Source organism: Biomphalaria glabrata, chromosome 7 (assembly GCF_947242115.1).
Source record: "Biomphalaria glabrata chromosome 7, xgBioGlab47.1, whole genome shotgun sequence".
Lineage (NCBI taxonomy): Eukaryota > Metazoa > Mollusca > Gastropoda > Planorbidae > Biomphalaria > Biomphalaria glabrata.
This window is the reverse complement of record NC_074717.1, coordinates 13,606,800-13,626,109: the sequence shown is the minus strand read 5'-3', so window position 1 is coordinate 13,626,109 and position 19,310 is coordinate 13,606,800. Positions and strand designations below refer to the sequence as shown.

At 35.5% G+C, this 19,310-nt stretch overlaps 1 protein-coding gene across 1 annotated transcript in view; it reads left to right on the top strand.

The window, feature by feature from the left end:
* Nucleotides 1-2,789: 2,789 nt before the first annotated feature.
* The window catches only part of LOC106050513 (adenosine deaminase AGSA-like), a 42,507-nt gene continuing 25,986 nt past the window's right edge, over nt 2,790-19,310 (top strand). Inside the window, exon 1 of the mRNA XM_056034821.1 lies at nt 2,790-3,045. The gene's annotated coding sequence lies outside the window, so the exon portion shown is untranslated. The remainder of the gene's footprint in view (nt 3,046-19,310) is intronic.

Sequence of the window (19,310 nt, the reverse complement as noted above, 5' to 3'; positions counted from 1 at the left end):
CTGAAATGCTTAAAACAACTGGAACACTGCCAGGAGAATACAAGATTCAGTTACAGGAAAATGCTAAAGGAGTTATCCATCCACCACGTCGCTTAGCAGCATCGCAACGCAATAAAGTTGAAGAAAAACTTAAAGAAATGCAAGCTGATGGATTTATTACTCCAGTACATGAACCTACTGAATGGATGGGTTAGCTCCATGGTTGTTTCGTTCAGGAATGACAAAGTGAGAATATGTATTGATTCAAAAGATCTCAATAAAGCAATCAGACGGGAACATCACCCGATGAAAACTATTGAAGATGTGATCACTAATATTCCAGATTCGAAGATATTCTCAGTTCTCGATGCCAAGTCAGGGTTTATGCAAATAAAGCTTAAAAGAGAATCTTCATTTCTCACAACTTTCAACACACCTCTGGGAAGATTTAGATGGTTACGATTACCTTTTGGAATCAAATCAGCGCCAAAAATTTACCAAAGAATTATGGATGAAATGCTTCAAGGTATTGAAGGAGCATATGTCATCATACACGACATTCTAGTAGCTGGTAGAGATGTTGAACATCATGATCACATTTTGAAACAAGTCATGCAAAGAGCAACGGAGTACAATCTAAAGCTGAACTATGACAAGTGCAAGATAAGGCAAAACAGAGTACCTTATATGGGTCATATCTTGTCAGAGAAAGGTTTAGAACCAGATCCAGCAAAGATAAAGGCAATTATTGACATGCCAGCTCCTCAAGACAAAGATGGAATCAGAAGATTTCTAGGTTTAATTCAGTACCTAGCAAAATTTATTCCTAATCTAAGTCAAGCAGATGCTCCAATACGAAAGCTTCTAAAAGATGATGTAGATTTTCAATGGAATCATGAACAAAACAAAACATCTTTGTACAAACCCTCCAGTATTGGCATATTATGATGTCAACAAGAACGTAGAGATAGAATGTGATGCAAGTAAAGATGGACTGGAAGCAGTATTACTCCAGGAAGGTCGTATAGTTGCATACGCATCAAGAGCTCTCACAGATACAGAAACAAGATATGCTCAGATTGAGAAGGAAATGCTCTCAATTGTGTATAGTACAAGCAAATTTCACTGCTACATATTTGGTAAAGAAGTAACAGTTTATAATGATCACAAACCTCTGGAGCAAATCTTCAAGAAACCTCTATTGTCAGCACCAATGAGAATACAGAAGATGCTAATAAGACTACAGTGGTATGATCTGAAAGTCTGTTCAGAAAAGGCAAGGAAATGTTTATCTCCGATACACTTTCTCGTGCACATCTACCAAATACTGATACACAGACATGTGAATTTACAGATGATTCAGTGCATATGATCTCTGTAAGTGATTCGAAATACAGTGAAATTAAAGACTGTACAAGCAAGGAACTTTCAATGCTTCTGGAAGTAATTATGACTGGTTGGCCAGACACAAGAAGCGAGACTCCAATTGAAGTCAGGCCATATTGGGATTCAAGAGACCAGTTATCAACTTCGGATGGTATTATATACAAAGGTCTGAGAATAGTCATGCCTCCAAGCTTACGTAAATACATGCTAAATCTGATTCACAAGTCTCACTTAGGAATAGTCAAGTGTAAGCAGAGAGCCAGAGAAGTCATGTATTGGCCAGGCATGAATGCAGACATTGAAGTGACAGTTAGGGATTGTAGCAGGTGTGCTGAACATCAGAATCTAAATGTGTCAGAACCGCTAATGCCTACCAAGACACCAGACCTTCCATACAGCATGGTTGGGTGTGATCTGTTTAACTTTGAGGGTAAAAAGTATGTGCTTCTAGTTGACTACTTCTCAAAGTTTATTGATATCAAAGAACTGTCACAGGAAACTACATCAGATATCATCGAAGCAATGAAGAGTATATTCGCATGCCATGGAATACCTAGAAAGTTAAGGTCAGATAGCGGGCCACAGTTCTCTTCAAGGGAATTCCTGAATTTCTGTAAATCATACGGAATAGAGCATGAAATGTCGAGTCCTCATTTTCAGAGTTCTAATGGCGAGGCTGAAAGAGCTATTCAAACAGTGAAGAAACTTTGGAAGAAAAGCGAAGACAAATTTCTGTCGCTATTAGACTACAGAACTACTGCACTAAGTAATATTAATTTGTCGCCAGCACAATTACTCATGGGACGCCGACCCAGAAATTTGTTACCTTCGAGCGAGGAAATACTCACACCTAAGACACCAGATCTCAAGGTGGTGAAGAAACACTTTGACTCCGAGAAACAGTCTCAGAAACATTATTATGATAAGAGGAATGGAGTTAAGAGTCATAATCCACTACAAGACGGAACGGCAGTCAGAATGCAACTTAATTCTAAGTGGAAACCAGGAACAGTAGTTTCGAAGCATTCTAAGCCTAGATCATATAATGTCAAAAGTGGAAATAAGGTCTACAGAAGAAACAGAAAACACATCAGAAAGTCTTCTGAGAAAGCAAATAGATTGAAAGTCTTCTGAGAAAGCAAATAGATTGAAAGTCTTCTGAGAAAGCAAATAGATTGAAAGTCTTCTTAGAAAGCAAACAAATTTGACAATAATTATGACTTTCCAGATGACATCTCAGAACAACCAGAACCACTAGATCTAAAGAGTCCAAGATTACAAACTACACTAGATTTTGAGCCGCCACTACACACTGCTTCTTCTAACACCGCTAGACCACATGAACCTTACGTAACACGCTCAGGCAGAATAGTTAATAAACCCAAGAGACTTGATTTGTGAATTGACTTTTTAGTTGACTAGTTTGTTACTTATTCTGATAAATAGATTTTCTGAATTAAAGAAGAGAGATGTAACATAATAGTATTATATGTACATTTGCACACTAGCGCGTCAGTGCAACACCGCTTGTGTTTACGTAATAAATGGAGTTCCTAATATGTCTTCCCTCTTAAACACTAGTTTGTTATTTGTGTAGCACGAATATTCTACAGTGGCGCTATGCTGTACAAAATTGAGGTCTAATGGACAACATTTAACAAAAGCAGAGTTGATACGAAGGTAAACTGATATTCCTTATTTACTTGACAACAGTGATATTATTTTTTAAAACCATTGACATTGCTAATTTAATTTTTTGTTTTCAGAAAAAAAACTCTAAAAATCTTGTTTTTTTTTGTTTTAATTTAGGCTTTCTTATATCCCCCTCCACATTTCCCCTTTTCGCTTTTTCTTCATTTTTTTTTCTTAATCTGGCCTAGGCTCAGGGAATGTATATCATTTCCCATTGTGTGTGTGCAAATTAGACAAATTAATTATTTTTTTAGTGTAACACATTGTTGGTATTGAGACCAGTTGTTAGAGAAGGCCTAAGTTCCAAAAGTCAACTCTATGGCTTATAGGAAGATACACACAATAGCCCAGAGTGGTCAAGTAGTCAACTGACATGATATGGACACTGATGAACAAACAGGAACAATAGGAAGCTGAAATTTTTTGATATCGAAGAAATTCCCGCGTGAAGTGGGGACAGCTCAGTGTTTGTTGCACTATGTATATTTCGTGTGACCCAAACCCAGCAATGGTCCCATACATTGTGGAAACATTAGACAGGATTTGGGATACAGAGATGCCAATCCACACCTGTTTAGTGAGAACAAAGTCTTCAAAGTGGTTAAAGGAACTATGGGACGCCTTGCAGATCCGATTTCCCGAAACCGCTTTAAGGTAGGACCTGGTCATCTTGAACGTGTTTCATCTAGCAGGAGCTAGTACTGGAAGATGGGAGGCTAACAAATGACAACATTCTTCCACTATGAAAATGTAAAAGCAAAGCCTCAATATTTTAACGTGGAATAGTTTTACTTTGATTGCTTCCTACCATTTCATAATGATTTATTTCATGTGCAAAGATATAATCCGGAACACTAAATACATAATTCTTTCTTTAGATATCTTCATGATAAACTAAACAATGTCAAGGACACTAATTCTAACGTTCTTCTAGCACACTTTATAAAAAAGAATTGAGTTTTAATTTTAAGATTATAATGTTTGGCAGTTGATCTTCGTGTAAAGCCTTTTTATTACTGCTAGTTAGTTAGATACATAAAACATTGAATCATAATTTTTCAAATACTAAAAAAACAAAAACAAGATACAATAGGATACTCAAAAAGACACAAAGATACAGGCACATTCCTCGTTCCATATGATAGGACAAATTTGTACAAATACTCCTTCTTCCCTAGTGCTATTAGGGCATGGATTTTAAGTCATTGGTTAACATGCATGACTATGTGCGTGACGCGTAGGACGTAATCATCTTCTTTTTTGAAGTAACGTCTGTATTTTATAAGATAAGATAAGAATGAAGTTTTAATTCATAGAATGAAAATTGAAACTAGAGAAATTATAACACAGTAAATGGTAGAGTTTAGAAAATTTGTTTCTTTAATTCTGAAAATCTGAAATAAAACAAGGTTACAAAGATAGTCTGTGTGGAAACACAAACTCAAAATCGGTCACGAAGTGGTCCAACCAAGCAGGAAAAAAGTCAGGTTTCAATATTTTCAGAAGAATATCGGTATTAAATTCTATCAGAAGTGGTCCACCCAGGCAGGAAAAATGGCAAGTATCAATATTTTCAGAAAGAACATCAGAATTAAATTCTATCAAAGGCAAATGACAGAGACGAATGGAGGAAGAAGGTTGACAGATCTTGTGTGGTGCCCTAGCGGTCCAGCAGACCAAAGGATAGGTGAAAGTGAATGTGAGATTAAATGCAAACCTGGCCTAACTGATGTCTTATAATGAATATCTAATTGATCTAATTGTTTTGTAAAGTGTCAGTCTCTTATTAAAAGTCTCAAGAAAAAAACATTTCCTTAAAAAAAAATTACTTTAGTTTTGTGTTCATTTATAATATATACACAATGCAGTTCATGCAATAATATAAAAAACTACTTATTAATTATTGTTTAAAATAATGTCCAACTTATTTGCATGGTAAATAGATTTTTTTTCTATGTAAAAAAATGTTAATATTTCATTTATAAATGTAGTACTTAGTATGACAGACCTTACATAACTAAGCAAAACAATTGTTAAAAAAATATTTTCTCCCAAAATCTAAGACCATTTGCAGAAATATGTTGGAAAGTATGGTACATTGCGGTCACCCTTACTAAAAGCCTCCAGTGTTTGTTATTATTAAAAGTGAATAGTTGTAAAAATGGTGACCTAAACAGTATGCAAAGTAGAAAAAACGTTATGAAATAAAACTTTTACAAGAAATGATAGGGAGGTAATGATAACGTAATACAGAGGCTGGCTAATTAGTGCTGGCTCTTGATGGTGTCAGTATTGAGACAAGCTGTCAGCTACAGGCACAAATCGTAGAAATTGCATTGGAGTCGCTTAACACAGTGGTATACATTTATTTACAAAGTGGTCTACATTTATCTACACAGTTGTCTACATTTATCAACACAGTTGTCTACATTTATCTACACAGTTGTCTACATTTATCTACACAGTTGTCTACATATATCTATCTACACATAGGTCTACATTTATCTATTCAGTGGTCTACATTTATCTACAAAGTATCTACATTTATCTACACAGTGGTCTACATTTATATACCCAATGGTCTAAATTTATCTACACAGTGGTCTACATTTATCTCCACAGTGGTCTACATTTATCTACACAGTGGTCTACATTTATCTACACAGTGGTCTACATTTATCTCCACAGTGGTCTACATTTATCTACACAGTGGTCTACATTTATCTACACAGTGGTCTACATTTATCTCCACAGTGGTCTTCATATATCTACACAGTGGTCTTCATATATCTACACAGTGGTCTTCATATATCTACACAGTGGTCTTCATATATCTACTCAGAGGTCTACATTTATATACCCAATGGTTTACATTTATCTACACAGTGGTCTACATATATCTACACAGTGGTCTACATATATCTACACAGTGGTCTTCATATATCTACTCAGAGGTCTTCATTTATCTACACAGTGGTCTACATATATTTATCTACTCAGAGGTCTTCATTTATCTACACAGTGGTCTACATATATCTACACAGTGGTCTACATTTATATACCCAATGGTCTACATTTATCTACACAGTGGGCTACATTTATCTACACAGTGGTCTACATTTATCTACACAGTGGTCTACATATATCTACACAGTGGTCTACATTTATCTACACAGTGGTCTTCATATATCTACACAGTGGTCTTCATATATCTATCTACACAGTGGTCTTCATATATCTACACAGTGGTCTTCATATATCTACACAGTGGTCTACATATATCTAAACAGTGGTCTTCATATATCTACACAGTGGTCTACATTTATATACCCAATGGTTTACATTTATCTACACAGTGGTCTACATATATCTACACAGTGGTCTACATTTATCTACACAGTGGTCTACATATATCTATTTACTCAGAGGTCTTCATTTAACTACACAGTGGTCTTCATATATCTACTGAGAGGTCTTCATATCTACACAGTGGTCTTCATATATCTACACAGTGGTCTACATTTATATACCCAATGGTTTACATTTATCTACACAGTGGTCTACATATATCTATCTACTCAGAGGTCTTCATTTATCTACACAGTGGTCTACATATATCTATCTACTCAGAGGTCTTCATTTATCTACACAGTGGTCTACATATATCTACACAGTGGTCTACATTTATATACCCAATGGTCTACATTTATCTACACAGTGGTCTACATTTATCTACAGAGTGGTCTTCATATATCTACACAGTGGTCTTCATATATCTACTCAGTGGTCTTCATATATCTACACAGTGGTCTTTATTTATCTACACAGTGGTCTACATTTATCTACACAGTGGTCTACATTTATTTACACAGTGGTCCTCATATATCTACTCAGAGGTCTTCATTTATCTACACAGTGGTCTACATATATCTATCTACTCAGAGGTCTTCATTTATCTACACAGTGGTCTACATATATCTACACAATGGTCTACATTTATATACCCAATGGTCTACATTTATCTACACAGTGGTCTACATTTATCTCCACAGTGGTCTACATTTATCTCCACAGTGGTCTACATTTATCTACACAGTGGTCTACATTTATCTACACAGTGGTCTACATTTATCTCCACAGTGGTTTTCATATATCTCCACAGTGGTTTTCATATATCTACACAGTGGTCTTCATATATCTACACAGTGGTCTTCATATATCTACTCAGAGGTCTACATATATCTACACAGTGGTCTTCATATATCTACTCAGAGGTCTTCATTTATCTACAAAGTGGTCTACATATATCTATCTACTCAGAGGTCTTCATTTATCTACACAGTGGTCTACATATATCTACACAGTGGTCTACATTTATATACCCAATGGTCTACATTTATCTACACAGTGGTCTACATTTATCTACACAGTGGTCTACATATATCTACACAGTGGTCTACATATATCTACACAGTGGTCTTCATATATCTACTCAGAGGTCTTCATTTATCTACAAAGTGGTCTACATATATCTATCTACTCAGAGGTCTTCATTTATCTACACAGTGGTCTACATATATCTACACAGTGGTCTACATTTATATACCCAATGGTCTACATTTATCTACACAGTGGTCTACATTTATATACACAGTGGTCTACATTTATCTACACAGTGGTCTACATATATCTACACAGTGGTCTACATTTATCTACACAGTGGTCTTCATATATCTACACAGTGGTCTTCATATATCTACACAGTGGTCTTCATATATCTACACAGTGGTCTTCATATATCTACACAGTAGTCTTCATATATCTACACAGTGGTCTTCATATATCTACACAGTGGTCTACATTTATATACCCAATGGTTTACATTTATCTACACAGTGGTCTACATATATCTATCTACTCAGAGGTCTTCATTAATCTACACAGTGGTCTACATATATCTATTTACTCAGAGGTCTTCATTTATCTACATAGTGGTCTTCATATATCTACTCAGAGGTCTTCATATATCTACACAGTGGTCTTCATATATCTACACAGTGGTCTACATTTATATACCCAATGGTCTACATTTATCTAAACAGTGGTCTACATTTATCTACAGAGTGGTCTTCATATATCTACACAGTGGTCTTCATATATCTACTCAGTGGTCTTCATATATCTACACAGTGGTCTTCATTTATCTACACAGTGGTCTACATTTATCTACACAGTGGTCTACATTTATCTACACAGTGGTCCTCATATATCTACTCAGAGGTCTTCATTTATCTACACAGTGGTCTACATATATCTATCTACTCAGAGGTCTTCATTTATCTACACAGTGGTCTACATATATCTACACAATGGTCTACATTTATATACCCAATGGTCTACATTTATCTACACAGTGGTCTACATTTATCTACACAGTGGTCTACATTTATCTCCACAGTGGTCTACATTTATCTACACAGTGGTCTACATTTATCTACACAGTGGTCTACATTTATCTCCACAGTGGTTTTCATATATCTCCACAGTGGTTTTCATATATCTACACAGTGGTCTTCATATATCTACACAGTGGTCTTCATATATCTACTCAGAGGTCTACATATATCTACACAGTGGTCTTCATATATCTACTCAGAGGTCTTCATTTATCTACAAAGTGGTCTACATATATCTATCTACTCAGAGGTCTTCATTCATCTACACAGTGGTCTACATATATCTACACAGTGGTCTACATTTATATACCCAATGGTCTACATTTATCTACACAGTGGTCTACATTTATCTACACAGTGGTCTACATATATCTACACAGTGGTCTACATATATCTACACAGTGGTCTTCATATATCTACTCAGAGGTCTTCATTTATCTACAAAGTGGTCTACATATATCTATCTACTCAGAGGTCTTCATTTATCTACACAGTGGTCTACATATATCTACACAGTGGTCTACATTTATATACCCAATGGTCTACATTTATCTACACAGTGGTCTACATTTATCTACACAGTGGTCTACATTTATCTACACAGTGGTCTACATTTATCTACACAGTGGTCTTCATATATCTACACAGTGGTCTTCATATATCTACACAGTGGTCTTCATATATCTACACAGTGGTCTTCATATATCTACACAGTGGTCTTCATATATCTACACAGTGGTCTTCATATATCTACACAGTGGTCTACATTTATATACCCAATGGTTTACATTTATCTACACAGTGGTCTACATATATCTATCTACTCAGAGGTCTTCATTAATCTACACAGTGGTCTACATATATCTATTTACTCAGAGGTCTTCATTTATCTACACAGTGGTCTTCATATATCTACTCAGAGGTCTTTATATATCTACACAGTGGTCTTCATATATCTACACAGTGGTCTACATTTATATACCCAATGGTTTACATTTATCTACACAGTGGTCTACATATATCTATCTACTCAGAGGTCTTCATTTATCTACACAGTGGTCTACATATATCTACACAGTGATCTACATTTATATACCCAATGGTCTACATTTATCTACACAGTGGTCTACATTTATCTACAGAGTGGTCTTCATATATCTACACAGTGGTCTTCATATATCTACTCAGAGGTCTACATTTATATACCCAATGGTCTACATTTATCTACACAGTGGTCTTCATATATCTACACAGTGGTCTTCATATATCTACACAGTGGTCTTCATATATCTACACAGTGGTCTTTATTTATCTACACAGTGGTCTACATTTATCTACACAGTGGTCTACATTTATCTACACAGTGGTCTACATTTATCTACACAGTGGTCTAAATTTATCTACACAGGGGTCTACATTTATCTACACCGTGGTCTACATTTATCTACACAGTGGTCTACATTTATCTACACAGTGGTCTACATATATCTACACAGTGATCTTCATATTTCTACACAGTGGTCTACATTTATCTACACAGTGGTCTACATTTATCTACACAGTGGTCTAAATTTATCTACACAGTGGTCTACATTTATCTACACAGAGGTCTACATTTATCTACACAGTGGTCTACATTTATCTACACAGTGGTCTACATTTATCTACAAAGTGGTCTACATTTATCTACACAGTGGTCTACATTTATCTACACAGTGGTCTACATTTATTTACTCAGAGGTCTACATTTATCTACACAGTGGTCTTCATATATCTACTCAGAGGTCTACATATATCTACACAGTGATCTTCATATATCTACTCAGAGGTCTTCATTTATCTACAAAGTGGTCTACATATATCTATCTACTCAGAGGTCTTCATTTATCTACACAGTGGTCTACATATATCTACACAGTCGTCTACATTTATATACCCAATGGTCTACATTTATCTACACAGTGGTCTACATTTATCTACACAGTGGTCTACATATATCTACACAGTGGTCTACATATATCTACACAGTGGTCTTCATATATCTACTCAGAGGTCTTCATTTATCTACAAAGTGGTCTACATATATCTATCTACTCAGAGGTCTTCATTTATCTACACAGTGGTCTACATATATCTACACAGTGGTCTACATTTATATACCCAATGGTCTACATTTATCTACACAGTGGTCTACATTTATCTACACAGTGGTCTACATTTATCTACACAGTGGTCTACATATATCTACACAGTGGTCTACATTTATCTACACAGTGGTCTTCATATATCTACACAGTGGTCTTCATATATCTACACAGTGGTCTTCATATATCTACACAGTGGTCTTCATATATCTACACAGTGGTCTTCATATATCTACACAGTGGTCTACATTTATATACCCAATGGTTTACATTTATCTACACAGTGGTCTACATATATCTATCTACTCAGAGGTCTTCATTAATCTACACAGTGGTCTACATATATCTATTTACTCAGAGGTCTTCATTTATCTACACAGTGGTCTTCATATATCTACTCAGAGGTCTTCATATATCTACACAGTGGTCTTCATATATCTACACAGTGGTCTACATTTATATACCCAATGGTTTACATTTATCTACACAGTGGTCTACATATATCTATCTACTCAGAGGTCTTCATTTATCTACACAGTGGTCTACATATATCTACACAGTGATCTACATTTATATACCCAATGGTCTACATTTATCTACACAGTGGTCTACATTTATCTACAGAGTGGTCTTCATATATCTACACAGTGGTCTTCATATATCTACTCAGAGGTCTACATTTATATACCCAATGGTCTACATTTATCTACACAGTGGTCTTCATATATCTACACAGTGGTCTTCATATATCTACACAGTGGTCTTCATATATCTACACAGTGGTCTTTATTTATCTACACAGTGGTCTACATTTATCTACACAGTGGTCTACATTTATCTACACAGTGGTCTAAATTTATCTACACAGGGGTCTACATTTATCTACACCGTGGTCTACATTTATCTACACAGTGGTCTACATTTATCTACACAGTGGTCTACATATATCTACACAGTGATCTTCATATTTCTACACAGTGGTCTACATTTATCTACACAGTGGTCTACATTTATCTACACAGTGGTCTAAATTTATCTACACAGTGGTCTACATTTATCTACACAGAGGTCTACATTTATCTACACAGTGGTCTACATTTATCTACACAGTGGTCTACATTTATCTACACAGTGGTCTACATTTATCTACACAGTGGTCTACATTTATCTACACAGTGGTCTACATTTATTTACTCAGAGGTCTACATTTATCTACACAGTGGTCTACATTTATCTACACAGTGGTCTACATTTATCTACACAGTAGTCTACATTTATTTACTCAGTGGTCTACATATATCTATCTACTCAGAGGTCTTCATTTATCTACACAGTGGTCTACATATATCTACACAGTGGTCTACATTTATATACCCAATGGTCTACATTTATCTACACAGTGGTCTACATTTATCTACAGAGTGGTCTTCATATATCTACACAGTGGTCTTCATATATCTACTCAGTGGTCTTCATATATCTACACAGTGGTCTTCATTTATCTACACAGTGGTCTACATTTATCTACACAGTGGTCTACATTTATCTACACAGTGGTCCTCATATATCTACTCAGAGGTCTTCATTTATCTACACAGTGGTCTACATATATCTATCTACTCAGAGGTCTTCATTTATCTACACAGTGGTCTACATATATCTACACAATGGTCTACATTTATATACCCAATGGTCTACATTTATCTACACAGTGGTCTACATTTATCTACACAGTGGTCTTCATATATCTACACAGTGGTCTACATATATCTACACAGTGGTCTACATTTATCTACACAGTGGTCTACATTTATCTCCACAGTGGTTTTCATATATCTCCACAGTGGTTTTCATATATCTACACAGTGGTCTTCATATATCTACACAGTGGTCTACATATATCTATTTACTCAGAGGTCTTCATTTATCTACACAGTGGTCTTCATATATCTACTCAGAAGTCTTCATATATCTACACAGTGGTCTTCATATATCTACACAGTGGTCTACATTTATATACCCAATGGTTTACATTTATCTACACAGTGGTCTACATATATCTATCTACTCAGAGGTCTTCATTTATCTACACAGTGGTCTACATATATCTACACAGTGATCTACATTTATCTACACAGTGGTCTACATATATCTACACAGTGGTCTACATTTATCTACAGAGTGGTCTTCATATATCTACACAGTGGTCTTCATATATCTACTCAGAGGTCTACATTTATATACCCAATGGTCTACATTTATCTACAGAGTGGTCTTCATATATCTACACAGTGGTCTTCATATATCTACTCAGAGGTCTACATTTATATACCCAATGGTCTACATTTATCTACACAGTGGTCTTCATATATCTACACAGTGGTCTTCATATATCTACACAGTGGTCTTCATATATCTACACAGTGGTCTTTATTTATCTACACAGTGGTCTACATTTATCTACACAGTGGTCTACATTTATCTACACAGTGGTCTACATTTATCTACACAGTGGTCTAAATTTATCTACACAGGGGTCTACATTTATCTACACCGTGGTCTACATTTATCTACACAGTGGTCTACATTTATCTACACAGTGGTCTACATATATCTACACAGTGATCTTCATATTTCTACACAGTGGTCTACATTTATCTACACAGTGGTCTACATTTATCTACACAGTGGTCTAAATTTATCTACACAGTGGTCTACATTTATCTACACAGAGGTCTACATTTATCTACACAGTGGTCTACATTTATCTACACAGTGGTCTACATTTATCTACACAGTGGTCTACATTTATCTACACAGTGGTCTACATTTATCTACACAGTGGTCTACATTTATTTACTCAGAGGTCTACATTTATCTACACAGTGGTCTACATTTATCTACACAGTGGTCTACATTTATCTACACAGTAGTCTACATTTATTTACTCAGTGGTCTACATATATCTATCTACTCAGAGGTCTTCATTTATCTACACAATGGTCTACATATATCTACACAGTGGTCTACATTTATATACCCAATGGTCTACATTTATCTACACAGTGGTCTACATTTATCTACAGAGTGGTCTTCATATATCTACACAGTGGTCTTCATATATCTACTCAGTGGTCTTCATATATCTACACAGTGGTCTTCATTTATCTACACAGTGGTCTACATTTATCTACACAGTGGTCTACATTTATCTACACAGTGGTCCTCATATATCTACTCAGAGGTCTTCATTTATCTACACAGTGGTCTACATATATCTATCTACTCAGAGGTCTTCATTTATCTACACAGTGGTCTACATATATCTACACAATGGTCTACATTTATATACCCAATGGTCTACATTTATCTACACAGTGGTCTACATTTATCTACACAGTGGTCTACATTTATCTCCACAGTGGTCTACATTTATCTCCACAGTGGTCTACATTTATCTACACAGTGGTCTACATTTATCTCCACAGTGGTTTTCATATATCTCCACAGTGGTTTTCATATATCTACACAGTGGTCTTCATATATCTACACAGTGGTCTACATATATCTATTTACTCAGAGGTCTTCATTTATCTACACAGTGGTCTTCATATATCTACTCAGAAGTCTTCATATATCTACACAGTGGTCTTCATATATCTACACAGTGGTCTACATTTATATACCCAATGGTTTACATTTATCTACACAGTGGTCTACATATATCTATCTACTCAGAGGTCTTCATTTATCTACACAGTGGTCTACATATATCTACACAGTGATCTACATTTATCTACACAGTGGTCTACATATATCTACACAGTGGTCTACATTTATCTACAGAGTGGTCTTCATATATCTACACAGTGGTCTTCATATATCTACTCAGAGGTCTACATTTATATACCCAATGGTCTACATTTATCTACAGAGTGGTCTTCATATATCTACACAGTGGTCTTCATATATCTACTCAGAGGTCTACATTTATATACCCAATGGTCTACATTTATCTACACAGTGGTCTTCATATATCTACACAGTGGTCTTCATATATCTACACCGTGGTCTTCATATATCTACACAGTGGTCTTTATTTATCTACACAGTGGTCTACATTTATCTACACAGTGGTCTACATTTATCTACACAGTGGTCTACATTTATCTAAACAGTGGTCTAAATTTATCTACACAGGGGTCTACATTTATCTACACCGTGGTCTACATTTATCTACACAGTGGTCTACATTTATCTACACAGTGGTCTACATATATCTACACAGTGATCTTCATATTTCTACACAGTGGTCTACATTTATCTACACAGTGGTCTACATTTATCTACACAGTGGTCTAAATTTATCTACACAGTGGTCTACATTTATCTACACAGAGGTCTACATTTATCTACACAGTGATCTACATTTATCTACACAGTGGTCTACATTTATCTACACAGTGGTCTACATTTATCTACACAGTGGTCTACATTTATCTACACAGTGGTCTACATTTATTTACTCAGAGGTCTACATTTATCTACACAGTGGTCTACATTTATCTACACAGTGGTCTACATTTATCTACACAGTGGTCTACATTTATTTACTCAGTGGTCTACATATATCTATCTACTCAGAGGTCTTCATTTATCTACACAGTGGTCTACATATATCTACACAGTGGTCTACATTTATATACCCAATGGTCTACATTTATCTACACAGTGGTCTACATTTATCTACAGAGTGGTCTTCATATATTTACACAGTGGTCTTCATATATCTACTCAGTGGTCTTCATATATCTACACAGTGGTCTTCATTTATCTACACAGTGGTCTACATTTATCTACACAGTGGTCTACATTTATCTACACAGTGGTCCTCATATATCTACTCAGAGGTCTTCATTTATCTACACAGTGGTCTACATATATCTATCTACTCAGAGGTCTTCATTTATCTACACAGTGGTCTACATATATCTACACAATGGTCTACATTTATATACCCAATGGTCTACATTTATCTACACAGTGGTCTACATTTATCTACACAGTGGTCTACATTTATCTCCACAGTGGTCTACATTTATCTACACAGTGGTCTACATTTATCTACACAGTGGTCTACATTTATCTCCACAGTGGTTTTCATATATCTCCACAGTGGTTTTCATATATCTACACAGTGGTCTTCATATATCTACACAGTGGTCTACATATATCTATTTACTCACAGGTCTTCATTTATCTACACAGTGGTCTTCATATATCTACTCAGAGGTCTTCATATATCTACACAGTGGTCTTCATATATCTACACAGTGGTCTACATTTATATACCCAATGGTTTACATTTATCTACACAGTGGTCTACATATATCTATCTACTCAGAGGTCTTCATTTATCTACACAGTGGTCTACATATATCTACACAGTGATCTACATTTATATACCCAATGGTCTACATTTATCTACACAGTGGTCTACATTTATCTACAGAGTGGTCTTCATATATCTACACAGTGGTCTTCATATATCTACTCAGAGGTCTACATTTATATACCCAATGGTCTACATTTATCTACACAGTGGTCTTCATATATCTACACAGTGGTCTACATTTATCTACACAGTGGTCTACATTTATCTACACAGTGGTCTACATTTATCTACACAGTGGTCTAAATTTATCTACACAGGGGTCTACATTTATCTACACCGTGGTCTACATTTATCTACACAGTGGTCTACATTTATCTACACAGTGGTCTACATATATCTACACAGTGATCTTCATATTTCTACACAGTGGTCTACATTTATCTACACAGTGGTCTACATTTATCTACACAGTGGTCTAAATTTATCTACACAGTGGTCTACATTTATGTACACAGAGGTCTACATTTATCTACACAGTGGTCTACATTTATCTACACAGTGGTCTACATTTATCTACACAGTGGTTTACATTTATCTACACAGTGGTCTACATTTATTTACTCAGAGGTCTACATTTATCTACACAGTGGTCTACATTTATCTACACAGTGGTCTACATTTATCTACACAGTGGTCTACATTTATTTACTCAGTGGTCTACATATATCTATCTACTCAGAGGTCTTCATTTATCTACACAGTGGTCTACATATATCTACACAGTGGTCTACATTTATATACCCAATGGTCTACATTTATCTACACAGTGGTCTACATTTATCTACAGAGTGGTCTTCATATATCTACACAGTGTTCTTCATATATCTACTCAGTGGTCTTCATATATCTACACAGTGGTCTTCATTTATCTACACAGTGGTCTACATTTATCTACACAGTGGTCTACATTTATCTACACAGTGGTCCTCATATATCTACTCAGAGGTCTTCATTTATCTACACAGTGGTCTACATATATCTATCTACTCAGAGGTCTTCATTTATCTACACAGTGGTCTACATATATCTACACAATGGTCTACATTTATATACCCAATGGTCTACATTTATCTACACAGTGGTCTACATTTATCTACACAGTGGTCTACATTTATCTCCACAGTGGTCTACATTTATCTACACAGTGGTCTACATTTATCTACACAGTGGTCTACATTTATCTCCACAGTGGTTTTCATATATCTCCACAGTGGTTTTCATATATCTACACAGTGGTCTTCATATATCTACACAGTGGTCTTCATATATCTACTCAGAGGTCTACATTTATATACCCAATGGTTTACATTTATCTACACAGTGGTCTACATATATCTACACAGTGGTCTACATATATCTACACAGTGGTCTTCATATATCTACTCAGAGGTCTTCATTTATCTACAAAGTGGTCTACATATATCTATCTACTCAGAGGTCTTCATTTATCTACACAGTGGTCTACATATATCTACACAGTGGTCTACATTTATATACCCAATGGTCTACATTTATCTACACAGTGGTCTACATTTATCTACACAGTGGTCTACATTTATCTACACAGTGGTCTACATATATCTACACAGTGGTCTACATTTATCTACACAGTGGTCTTCATATATCTACACAGTGGTCTTCATATATCTACACAGTGGTCTTCATATATCTACACAGTGGTCTTCATATATCTACACAGTGGTCTTCATGTATCTACACAGTGGTCTTCATATATCTACACAGTGGTCTACATTTATATACCCAATGGTTTACATTTATCTACACAGTGGTCTACATATATCTATCTACTCAGAGGTCTTCATTTATCTACACAGTGGTCTACATATATCTATTTACTCAGAGGTCTTCATTTATCTACACAGTGGTCTTCATATATCTACTCAGAGGTCTTCATATATCTACACAGTGGTCTTCATATATCTACACAGTGGTCTACATTTATATACCCAATGGTTTACATTTATCTACACAGTGGTCTACATATATCTATCTACTCAGAGGTCTTCATTTATCTACACAGTGGTCTACATATATCTACACAGTGGTCTACATTTATATACCCAATGGTCTACATTTATCTACACAGTGGTCTACATTTATCTACAGAGTGGTCTTCATATATTTACACAGTGGTCTTCATATATCTACTCAGTGGTCTTCATATATCTACACAGTGGTCTTCATTTATCTACACAGTGGTCTACATTTATCTACACAGTGGTCTACATTTATCTACACAGTGGTCCTCATATATCTACTCAGAGGTCTTCATTTATCTACACAGTGGTCTACATATATCTATCTACTCAGAGGTCTTCATTTATCTACACAGTGGTCTACATATATCTACACAATGGTCTACATTTATATACCCAATGGTCTACATTTATCTACAAAGTGGTCTACATTTATCTACACAGTGGTCTACATTTATCTCCACAGTGGTCTACATTTATCTACACAGTGGTCTACATTTATCTCCACACTGGTTTTCATATATCTCCACAGTGGTTTTCATAAATCTACACAGTGGTCTTCATATATCTACACAGTGGTCTACATATATCTATTTACTCAGAGGTCTTCATTTATCTACACAGTGGTCTTCATATATCTACTCAGAGGTCTTCATTTATCTACACAGTGGTCTACATATATCTACACAGTGATCTACATTTATATACCCAATGGTCTACATTTATCTACACAGTGGTCTACATTTATCTACAGAGTGGTCTTCATATATCTACACAGTGGTCTTCATATATCTACACAGTGGTCTTCATATATCTACTCAGAGGTCTACATTTATATACCCAATGGTCTACATTTATCTACACAGTGGTCTTCATATATCTACACAGTGGTCTTCATATATCTACACAGTGGGCTTCATATATCTACACAGTGGTCTTTATTTATCTACACAGTGGTCTACATTTATCTACACAGTGGTCTACATTTATCTACACAGTGGTCTACATTTATCTACACAGTGGTCTAAATTTATCTACACAGGGGTCTACATTTATCTACACCGTGGTCTAAATTTATCTACACAGTGGTCTACATTTATCTACACAGAGGTCTACATTTATCTACACAGTGGTCTACATTTATCTACACAGTGGTCTACATTTATCTACACAGTGGTCTACATTTATCTACACAGTGGTC